Source organism: Antedon bifida, chromosome 7, assembly GCF_963402885.1.
Source record: "Antedon bifida chromosome 7, ecAntBifi1.1, whole genome shotgun sequence".
Classification (NCBI taxonomy): domain Eukaryota; kingdom Metazoa; phylum Echinodermata; class Crinoidea; order Comatulida; family Antedonidae; genus Antedon; species Antedon bifida.
In genome coordinates this window covers 11,665,201-11,677,646 of record NC_136232.1, presented here as the reverse complement: position 1 = coordinate 11,677,646, position 12,446 = coordinate 11,665,201, and positions in this window count along the sequence as shown.

The following is a 12,446-nucleotide window of genomic DNA, read 5'->3' as shown; positions in this document are numbered from 1 at the left end:
AAATCTTATATTTTTTTGCTCAATTAATTATCTTTCGAAATTGTCATCTTAAAGTTTAGTTTGATAACGTCATCATGCCAAAAAATTAGAACATGTGTGTCCCGTAATTTCACCTATGCTACACTGTATATAGATATACAGTACTGTATATACTGTACATATTGTATATGGCATATAGGCACAACTCAGCACTATAAGCATATAATAGGATGACATACATCAACATTTTCCAATCGTATGTTAACGTACGTGCATGTTTAAAAAAAATTAATTTCAGTAAAATGATAAAAATGATCACCTATAATTCGTCAAAGTGACGAATTAAATTCTAGTTAGGTGATCATTTAGAATAAAATGATCACCTATTGTTATTGTATAAAATCTTTATTATTATTTTTTTTTTTCTTTTTATTGTTTCTGTACACTATTTTGTGTAACAATTATCTCAAAAAGTTTAATGTCAATGATTACAAAAATTTCAGAATATCTTTCAAATAATATAACTTAATCCTAATAAGCTTTCCAGCGTGATCACTCATCCGTGACGACATTTATACGCCATTTTGCGAAATCACATTATCAATCATATCTCCATAATTCATTATCACATATTAATGAAATTCACTACACGTAAACTTCAGATCAAGGGTAAAAATATTAGCAAATAAAAACGCACGCGCACGTAGGTTCATGCGCGTGATATCGCGCGTTAAAAATTTAAAACGCTCAAAATTAAGTTTTGATCAATTTAGAGCATGAATTAGGCCATTTGCGTGTTTCAAAAAATTACTGCGCAAAAATGCGTTTTTGCGCGCGCGATACTTAAAAAGCGTAAAAAACATGAATTTTTTTTACAAATCTCATTCTACTCACCATCCTTAGTACATTCACCAAATTTGAGTCAGTTCCGACTTAAAATAACGCTATACGAGCACGTTAAAAATGACAAAGTGCGCACATTAATTTTACAAAAGTTCTGAAAATGGTGAAAAATAGGTCTTTTTTAAAATGAAAATAATTCTTCAGAATGCAAGATGACCCCCGATTTTTTTAACTTATTCTGGAAGCCATTGAGTTGTAGATATGAATTCATGTACACATTTTACGTACAAAATGTTTTGACGTCATCAAATGGCCACTTGAATTTAAAAATTAGGATTTGTTATCTTTTTGTGTAGATTATCACATTCAACAGAGCGCATCTTGGTTATGTGTGCTCGAATTTCGCACAACTTTCAGTATGTGCTTGCTTAATTAATTATCTTTATCATGAGTTGACACTATCTTCATTTTAATGACGTCATCACGCGTAAAAACTTGAATAACGTAGGCCATGTAATTTCACCTTCGCAGTAAATTTGAATATCTTACAGCTCTTCAGAATTGAAGGTTACCTTGATGATTATAATTTATTATGAAAGCTGATGAAATGTAGATATTAATTCATATAAAAATTAAGCCTATCGGATGTTGTGACGTTAACATATGGCCAGTTGAAGTGAAAAAGTAGTTTTTTCATATTTTTCGTCAAAGTTATACACAATTCAAAGAGCGCGCACAGCGCTTCTACGTGCCAAATTTTTTTCCAAATCTTATATTTTTTTGCTCAATTAATTATCTTTCGAAATTGTCATCTTAAAGTTTAGTTTGATAACGTCATCATGCCAAAAAATTAGAACATGTGTGTCCCGTAATTTCACCTATGCTACACTGTATATAGATATACAGTATATACTGTACATATTGTATATGGCATATAGGCACAACTCAGCACTATAAGCATATAATAGGATGGCATACATCAACATTTTCCGATCGTATGTTAACGTACGTGCATGTTTAAAAAAAATTTATTTCAGTAAAATGATAAAAATGATCACCTATAATTCGTCAAAGTGACGAATTAAATTCTAGTTAGGTGATCATTTAGAATAAAATGATCACCTATTGTTATTGTATAAAATCTTTATTATTATTTTTCTTTTTTTTTTTCTTTTTATTGTTTCTGTACACTATTTTGTGTAACAATTATCTCAAAAAGTTTAATGTCAATGATTACAAAAATTTCAGAATATCTTTCAAATAATATAACTTAATCCTAATAAGCTTTCCAGCGTGATCACTCATCCGTGACGACATTTATACGCCATTTTGCGAAATCACATTATCAATCATATCTCCATAATTCATTATCACATATTAATGAAATTCACTACACGTAAACTTCAGATCAAGGGTAAAAATATTAGCAAATAAAAACGCACGCGCACGTAGGTTCATGCGCGTGATATCGCGCGTTAAAAATTTAAAACGCTCAAAATTAAGTTTTGATCAATTTAGAGCATGAATTAGGCCATTTGCGTGTTTCAATAAATTACTGCGCAAAAATGCGTTTTTGCGCGCGCGATACTTAAAAAGCGTAAAAAATATGAATTTTTTTTACAAATCTCATTCTACTCACCATCCTTAGTACATTCACCAAATTTGAGTCAGTTCCGACTTAAAATAACGCTATACGAGCACGTTAAAAATGACAAAATGCGCATATTAATTTTACAAAAGTTCTGAAAATGGTGAAAAATAGGTCTTTTTTAAAATGAAAATAATTCTTCAGAATGCAAGATGACCCCCGATTTTTTTAACTTATTCTGGAAGCCATTGAGTTGTAGATATGAATTCATGTACACACTTTACGTACAAAATGTTTTGACGTCATCAAATGGCCACTTGAATTTAAAAATTAGGATTTGTTATCTTTTTGTGTAGATTATCACATTCAACAGAGCGCATCTTGGTTATGTGTGCTCGAATTTCGCACAACTTTCAGTATGTGCTTGCTTAATTAATTATCTTTATCATGAGTTGACACTATCTTCATTTTAATGACGTCATCACGCGTAAAAACTTGAATAACGTAGGCCGTGTAATTTCACCTTCGCAGTAAATTTGAATATCTTACAGCTCTTCAGAATTGAAGGTTACCTTGATGATTATAATTTATTATGAAAGCTGATGAAATGTAGATATTAATTCATATAAAAATTAAGCCTATCGTATGTTGTGACGTTAACATATGGCCAGTTGAAGTGAAAAAGTAGTTTTTTCATATTTTTCGTCAAAGTTATACACAATTCAAAGAGCGCGCACAGCGCTTCTACGTGCCAAATTTTTTTCCAAATCTTATATTTTTTTGCTCAATTAATTATCTTTCGAAATTGTCATCTTAAAGTTTAGTTTGATAACGTCATCATGCCAAAAAATTAGAACATGTGTGTCCCGTAATTTCACCTATGCTACACTGTATATAGATATACAGTATATACTGTACATATTGTATATGGCATATAGGCACAACTCAGCACTATAAGCATATAATAGGATGGCATACATCAACATTTTCCGATCGTATGTTAACGTACGTGCATGTTTAAAAAAAATTAATTTCAGTAAAATGATAAAAATGATCACCTATAATTCGTCAAAGTGACGAATTAAATTCTAGTTATTATTTTTTTTCTTTTTTTTTTTCTTTTTATTGTTTCTGTACACTATTTTGTGTAACAATTATCTCAAAAAGTTTAATGTCAATGATTACAAAAATTTCAGAATATCTTTCAAATAATATAACTTAATCCTAATAAGCTTTCCAGCGTGATCACTCATCCGTGACGACATTTATACGCCATTTTGCGAAATCACATTATCAATCATATCTCCATAATTCATTATCACATATTAATGAAATTCACTACACGTAAACTTCAGATCAAGGGTAAAAATATTAGCAAATAAAAACGCACGCGCACGTAGGTTCATGCGCGTGATATCGCGCGTTAAAAATTTAAAACGCTCAAAATTAAGTTTTGATCAATTTAGAGCATGAATTAGGCCATTTGCGTGTTTCAAAAAATTACTGCGCAAAAATGCGTTTTTGCGCGCGCGATACTTAAAAAGCGTAAAAAATATGAATTTTTTTTACAAATCTCATTCTACTCACCATCCTTAGTACATTCACCAAATTTGAGTCAGTTCCGACTTAAAATAACGCTATACGAGCACGTTAAAAATGACAAAGTGCGCACATTAATTTTACAAAAGTTCTGAAAATGGTGAAAAATAGGTCTTTTTTAAAATGAAAATAATTCTTCAGAATGCAAGATGACCCCCGATTTTTTTAACTTATTCTGGAAGCCATTGAGTTGTAGATATGAATTCATGTACACATTTTACGTACAAAATGTTTTGACGTCATCAAATGGCCACTTGAATTTAAAAATTAGGATTTGTTATCTTTTTGTGTAGATTATCACATTCAACAGAGCGCATCTTGGTTATGTGTTCTCGAATTTCGCACAACTTTCAGTATGTGCTTGCTTAATTAATTATCTTTATCATGAGTTGACACTATCATCACGCGTAAAAACTTGAATAACGTAGGCCGTGTAATTTCACCTTCGCAGTAAATTTGAATATCTTACAGCTCTTCAGAATTGAAGGTTACCTTGATGATTATAATTTATTATGAAAGCTGATGAAATGTAGATATTAATTCATATAAAAATTAAGCCTATCGGATGTTGTGACGTTAACATTATGGCCAGTTGAAGTGAAAAAGTAGTTTTTTCATATTTTTCGTCAAAGTTATACACAATTCAAAGAGCGCGCACAGCGCTTCTACGTGCCAAATTTTTTTCCAAATCTTATATTTTTTTGCTCAATTAATTATCTTTCGAAATTGTCATCTTAAAGTTTAGTTTGATAACGTCATCATGCCAAAAAATTAGAACATGTGTGTCCCGTAATTTCACCTATGCTACACTGTATATAGATATACAGTATATACTGTACATATTGTATATGGCATATAGGCACAACTCAGCACTATAAGCATATAATAGGATGGCATACATCAACATTTTCCGATCGTATGTTAACGTACGTGCATGTTTAAAAAAAATTTATTTCAGTAAAATGATAAAAATGATCACCTATAATTCGTCAAAGTGACGAATTAAATTCTAGTTAGGTGATCATTTAGAATAAAATGATCACCTATTGTTATTGTATCAAATCTTTATTTTTCTTTTTATTGTTTCTGTACACTATTTTGTGTAACAGATATCTCAAAAAGTTTAATGTCAATGATTACCAAAATTTCAGAATATCTTTCAAATGATATAACTTAATCCTAATAAGCTTTCCAGCGTGATCACTCATCCGTGACGTCATTTATACGCCATTTTGTGAAATCACATTATCAAATATATCTCCATAATTCATTATCACATATTAATGAAATTCACTACACGTAAACTTCAGGTCAAGGGTAAAAATATTAGCAAATAAAAAGTTGCGCGTTTCAAGGTCATGCACGTGAAATCGCGTGTTAAAAATTTAGAACGCTCAAAATTAAGTTTTGATCAATTTAGAGAATGAATTAGGCCATTTGCGCGTTTCAAAAAATTACTGCGCAAAAACACGTTTTTGCGCACGCGACTCTTAGAAAGCGTAAAAAATAAAATTTGATGTATAAATCACAATCTACTCACAATTCTTAGTACATTCACCGATTTTGAGTCCATTCCGACTTAAGATAACGCTATACGAGTACGTTAAAAATGACAAAATGCGCAAATTAATTGCATCAAAGTGCTGAAAATGGTGAAAAATAAGGCATTTTTAAAATGAAAATAACTCTTCAGAATGCAAGATGACCCCCATTTTTTTTAACTTATTCGGGAAGCCATTGAGTTGTAGATATGAATTCATGTACACATTTGACGTACAAAATGTTGTGACGTCATCAAATGGCCACTTGAATTTAAAATTAAGTTTTTTTTCTCTTTTGTCATATTTTATCACATTCAATAGAACGCGTCTCTAATAATTTGTGCCTGATTTTCTCTCAAATTTTAGTATGTGATTTCTCTATTAATTGACTTTCTCATGACCTGCCACTATTTTTATTTTGATGACGTCATCACGCGGAAAAACTTGAATAACGTAGGTCGTGTAATTTCACCTTCGCCGTAAATTTGAATATCTTACAGCTCTTCAGAATTAAAGGTTACCTTGATAATTATAATTTATTATGAAAGCTGATAAAATGTAGATATGAATTCATATAAAAATTAAGCCTATCGGATGTTGTGACGTTAACATATGGCCAGTTGAAGTTAAAAAGTAGTTTTTTCATCTTTTTCGTCAAAGTTATACAAATTTCAAAGAGCGCGCACAGCGCTTCTACGTGCCAAATTCTCTTCCAATTCTTATATTTATTTGCTCAATTCATTATCTTTCGAAATTGTCATCTTCGAGTTTATTTTGATAATTCCATCATACCAAAAAATTAGAACATGATGTGTGTCCCGTAATTTCACCTATGCTACATTGTATATAGATACATTATATACTGTACATAATTGTATATGGCATATAATAGGCACAACTCAGCACTAAAGCGTATAATAGGATGGCATACATCAACATTTTCTGATCGTATGTTAACGTACGTGCAAAAAAATTATTTCGGTAAAATGATCACCTATAATTCGTCAAAGTGACGAATTAAATTCTAGTGTAAAATTGTTTTTATACAAAAACAATTTTACTTCCCAATTTCTTTCTGTACAGATTTTGTGTAACAAATATCTCAAAAAGTTTAATGCCAATGAATACCAAAATTTCACAATGTCTTTCAAATACTTTAACTTAGTCCTAATAAGCTTTTCAGCGTGATCACTCATCCATGACGTCATTTATACGCCATTTTGTAAAATCACATTATCAATCATATCTCCATAATTAATTATCACATATTAATGAAATTTACTACACGTAAACTTCAGGTCAAGGGGAAAAATAATAGAAAATAAAAACGCACGCACACGTAGGGTCATGCGCGTGAAATCGCGCATTAAAAATTTAAAAAGCTCAAAATTAAGTTTTGATCAATTTAGAGCATGAATTAGGCCATTTGCGTGTTTCAAAAAATTACTGCGCAAAAACACGTTTTTGCGCGTGCGTATATAGAGAGCGTAAAAAATAACAATTTTTTGTACAAATTCCATTCTACTCATCTTCCTTAGTACATTCACTAAATTTGAGTCCATTCAGACTTAAAATAGTGCTATACGAGCACGTTAAAAATGACAAAATGCGCACATTAATTGTACAAAAGTGCTAAAAATGGTAAAAAATAAGGCCTCTTTAAAATGAATAGAACTCTTCAGAATGAAAGATGACCCCCAATTTTTTTAACTTATTATGGAAGCCAATGAGTTGTAGATATAAATGCATATACACATTAGACGTAAAAAATGGTATGACGTCATCATTTCCCTTTGCAAAAAAGCCGTATACGATCCGTATACGCTGAAAACGTATACGACGTATACGGATCGTATACGATTTCACTGTTTACATTATTTCCACTCTGTTGCTCCACAAAGAGTTGGCGTCGTATACGTTTAGCATACGTAACGTATACGTTGTTTATTGATGATAAGAATATCGTATACGGGACGTATACGAATCATATACGAACAAACTAGGCCATTTTATAAATTATAATAGTAGTAATGAGTAAAATAGAGCTAAATAAAACATTTAAATTGTCATTACAACAAATACGTACGTAGGCTGGCTCTCTGGCCTAGCTAGCACCAGCCACTAGTCTAGTAGTAGTATTAGTAATATAGGAGCTAGGACATAATTAGACCATATTTATTTCTATTTATTAGATAGCCTAGGCTACCGATAGAATTCAAACAACGTTTTTCGCAAGTCAATAAAATACGCTAAACAGGTATACTACTATTAGGTAGGCCTAGAAAGGACAAGACAAGGGGCCATTTTCACGATGTTGTTTGCAGTTTTCCTTTATAAAATAGACAGAGGTCAGTAAGTTCAGCCGCCGACGACGACCGAGCGTCGCTCGGTTGCCTACAGTTGCAACTCGTGGTCGACTCGGCTCTCTGGTGGCCAATCATGCATATCATCGGGTACGTCGCGTCGTTCGATCTTCTCAATTCGTCACACCACGTGCGAGCTTTGGGTGGTCAAATTACATCGTTTATGTTAAGCGATATTATTCCGCGACATGTGTTGTAGTATAGCATGGAGATGGAGTAACAATAATTTGGCAAATAATGCCGAAGAGGAAAACCATGATCCAAAACAGAAGTGGGATGTGTTGATATGTACATTAATATTATATAATAATAATTATTTAACGATGAATACAATCGGATTTTGAATATGAAGTTGAATTAAAAAAAATTAAAAACAAAATTAGTGGTTATAGTAAATACAATTATATCGAATTTCAATTTTTTCCCGGTTAAGCGAACAGATTGAATTGCTTTCATTTATCTCAGCGGTATTTCTGCTTGGTGATTAAGAAATCATAAAACATGTCTTTAAAAAATAACCACCCTCAACTGTAAATAACAAATTAAATAAGTCTACTAAACATTGTTGATTTCCCATGGACCCAACAATACCCCCAACTATTTCATTCATAATTGTTTATTTGTAACAGTTTATTTTAAATCCTTGTCCTTTGTTAATTCAATTGTGTGACAATTAAATTAGATTGTACATGCTGATGCTGTATATTATGTAAAAAGATGAGTCATGTTTATCAGATTCTTGAAAAAAATCAAAACTTTGAATTCTCTTTATTTGGAGTTAGACTCGTACTACACTAATTAAAATGATAAACAAATATCCAGCAGCCGTGTGTACAGAGGGGGCACAAAAAAACTATTAGCTACTAATATTGTACACAATTTATTACATCCTTTTTTAAGTAACACATATTCAACGTCTATACGTTAATACGTAGTTACGAGGCGGTATCCTCGCAACTAGGCCTCATAGTTGTTTACCACTCCAACACATATGATATGAATAAAGCCTATCTTATTAAATAGTATCTCGCGCCCGCGCATATGCAACAAAAAGTTACAAAGGTTCACTTATTTATATTAACGATTTTTTTTTTTTAATTTACGAATTAAATAAATAAAAATATAATTAAATACCGCTTGGCCCGTCAATGATGGAGGCATAAAAATGGGGGCGTGGGGTACCTTTTTACCAGGGAGATGTAAAATAAGTATTTAACATTTACCTGGTTTTACTACGTTTGCGTATAATTTATCATTTGGATTTTTTAAGTTACATGTAGGATATGTTAAATTGTATTTATCAGTGACAACTCTAGTAAATTTACAGCAATTAGTTCTGATGCCTAAATTAGTAAAATGCTAGCGTCGGAGCTTCTTCTTTTGTATTTTTGGCTGTTGAATGTTTTGTTGGCACCCCCTAACTCTGCAACGATGATATCCATAATGCGTCATATTTTTATTTCACCGTTGTTGATTTTCTACTAGCTAGAGTAGGTTATTATAATAATACAACCAATATAACCAAATCTAATATATGGGGGAAAGCTAGCTAGCTTATTTTCACAATGAGTGTACCACAGACTCTTTTCCTTGGCGTATTTTTCCCAGGCCTAGTTACTCTTAGTTTACTAGAGCTGCTACAGTAGCTAGTTACTGCATGTTCGATCTATACAATTACAATATGCCTATAGCCTAGCTAGCTAGAAGTCATCGAATTTACTATCTACTTTGGCCTACTGTAACTAGGCCTACATCCCATTTTTTATTTTTTTATGGCGAGTTAAAAAAAGTTAAAAACCCGTAGCAAAAAAAATTCCGTTTGATAACAACAATGATGATTGAAAATGAATGAAATCTGATCCATCCATGTGATGCATGCAATGCAGCACACACACCAGGCACGTTTTGGGCGAATTTATTTGGATCATTCCATATATATAATAGGGAGCCACATGTATTCTACATTTTTATTACATCGTAATTTATGGATTTTACTTAGTCGTTTTAAATTTAATATACTGCGGGTCAAATTTAATATTTATTTATTTATTTCCAAATACATTAATATTAATTAAAGCACTTTCAAATTAATAACAGCACATTTTGTATGATTCACTTATTAATGGAACGTACCAAAGGTAAAGAAATAGCAGAGGGGATAAACAAGACGGAACAGCCTGGGTGGGTTTTTATGCTTGATAGAAAAATAACGTCTTGTAAAATACAGCACCAATTTTTTTCATTAGCGAAAACTATGAACTAAATCATCATAGGGAATTTAATGTACATATACCGACTAAAAAAAACAAACAAATTGTACATTAATTATTGAAGTCAAGATGCTCCTGCCATCGTAAACCATGCGTAAACGTATGCTATCGTCGTCTTGTAAAAAGAGGGACAGTCCCTTTTCGCTTGGTAATATGATGCAGTTTGTATACACGCGTACTCGTATCGTATACGGATCGTATACGGATCGTATAATTAGGAAATTGTTTATAAATGATCGTATACGGTTCGTATATGTTTATTATGCGGGCAGGAACTTCCGAATTGACGTATACGTTTCGTATACGAAATGGACTTCCTATACGAAACATATACGAAACGTATGTAAATCGTATACGTTCGTATACGGCTTTTTTGCAAAGGGTTGGCCACATGAATTTTTAAAATATGGTTTTTTCCCCTTTTGTCATATACCACCATATTCAACAGAGCGCAACTCGCTTATCTGTGATCGATTTTTTTTACATTTTTAATATATTCTACCTCAACCAATTATGTTACTTATGAGTTGCCAATATTTTCATTTTGATGGTGTCATCATGTCTTAAAATTTGAATAACGGTGGTTACGTAATTTCACCTACAACGTATATTTGAATACCTTACAGCTCTTCTGAATTAAAGTTGACCTTGATGTTTATAACTTATTGTGAGAGCTGGTGAAATGTAGATATGAATTCATATAAAAATTAAGCCTATCGAATGTTGTGACGTTTCATATGGCCAGTTGAAGTTAAAGAGTAGTTTTTTCATCTCTTTCGTCAAAGTTATACAAATTTTAAAGAGCGCGCACCGCGCTTCTACGTGCCAAATTTTCTTCCAATTGTTATATTTTATTGCTCAATTCATTATCTTTCGATATTGTTATTCACAAGTTTATTTTGATATTGTCATCAGTACCAAAAAGTTAGATCATGATGTGTGTCCGTAATTTTACCAATGCTACACTGTATATAGATGTACAGTATATACTGTACATAATGTATATGGCATAAAAATAGGCAAAACTCAGCACTATAAGCGTATAATAGGATGGCATACATCAACATTTTCCGATTGTATGTTAACATACGTGCATGTTTATTAATATTAATGTCAATAAAATTATAAAAATGATCACCTATAATTCGTCAAAGTGACGAATTAAATTCTAGTTATTATTTTTTTTTTCTTTTTATTGTTTCTGTACACTATTTTGTGTAACAATTATCTCAAAAAGTTTAATGTCAATGATTACAAAAATTTCAGAATATCTTTCAAATAATATAACTTAATCCTAATAAGCTTTCCAGCGTGATCACTCATCCGTGACGACATTTATACGCCATTTTGCGAAATCACATTATCAATCATATCTCCATAATTCATTATCACATATTAATGAAATTCACTACACGTAAACTTCAGATCAAGGGTAAAAATATTAGCAAATAAAAACGCACGCGCACGTAGGTTCATGCGCGTGATATCGCGCGTTAAAAATTTAAAACGCTCAAAATTAAGTTTTGATCAATTTAGAGCATGAATTAGGCCATTTGCGTGTTTCAAAAAATTACTGCGCAAAAATGCGTTTTTGCGCGCGCGATACTTAAAAAGCGTAAAAAACATGAATTTTTTTTACAAATCTCATTCTACTCACCATCCTTAGTACATTCACCAAATTTGAGTCAGTTCCGACTTAAAATAACGCTATACGAGCACGTTAAAAATGACAAAATGCGCACATTAATTTTACAAAAGTTCTGAAAATGGTGAAAAATAGGTCTTTTTTAAAATGAAAATAATTCTTCAGAATGCAAGATGACCCCCGATTTTTTTAACTTATTCTGGAAGCCATTGAGTTGTAGATATGAATTCATGTACACATTTTACGTACAAAATGTTTTGACGTCATCAAATGGCCACTTGAATTTAAAAATTAGGATTTGTTATCTTTTTGTGTAGATTATCACATTCAACAGAGCGCATCTTGGTTATGTGTGCTCGAATTTCGCACAACTTTCAGTATGTGCTTGCTTAATTAATTATCTTTATCATGAGTTGACACTATCTTCATTTTAATGACGTCATCACGCGTAAAAACTTGAATAACGTAGGCCGTGTAATTTCACCTTCGCAGTAAATTTGAATATCTTACAGCTCTTCAGAATTGAAGGTTATCTTGATGATTATAATTTATTATGAAAGCTGATGAAATGTAGATATTAATTCATATAAAAATTAAGCCTATCGGATGTTGTGACGT